The sequence below is a fragment of the Chinchilla lanigera genome, unplaced genomic scaffold, assembly GCF_000276665.1.
Source record: "Chinchilla lanigera isolate Chin_1 unplaced genomic scaffold, ChiLan1.0 scaffold00024, whole genome shotgun sequence".
NCBI classification, from domain to species: Eukaryota; Metazoa; Chordata; class Mammalia; order Rodentia; family Chinchillidae; genus Chinchilla; species Chinchilla lanigera.
The window spans coordinates 21984904-21985402 of record NW_004955425.1 but is presented as its reverse complement, the minus strand read 5'-3'; positions in this window follow the sequence as shown (position 1 = coordinate 21985402).

The following is a 499-nucleotide window of genomic DNA, read 5'->3' as shown; positions in this document are numbered from 1 at the left end:
TCACTTTGTAGCCCAGGCTGGTCTCAAACTCGCAAGGATCTTCCTGCCTCAGCCTCCCAAGTGCTGAGATTACAGGCGTGCGCCACCACACCCAGCCACCTTTCTCATTTCTAATCATATTGTTATGGGTTAGATGGCTAAGTGTTTGTCTATTTTGTTTATTCTTGCAAAGAACAAGCTTTTTGACTTGTTGATTTTTTTGTATTTTTTAGTGTCAATTTTGTTAATGTCTACCATGATTTCCTCCCTGGTGCTAGGTTTGGTTTTGGACTGTTCTTGTTTTTCTAGTCTCTTGAAGTGCATCAGTGGGTTGTTGTTGTCCTTATTATTATTATTATTTATCTCAATCTGTTTTTCTAATGTGAACATTCACAGTAAACTTTCCTCTTAGGACAGATTTCACTTTGTTTCATTAGGTTCTGGTATGTTACACTGGCATTATCATTTGATTCCAGGAATTGTTTAATTTCCAGGAATTGTTAAACAATTCCAGGAATTG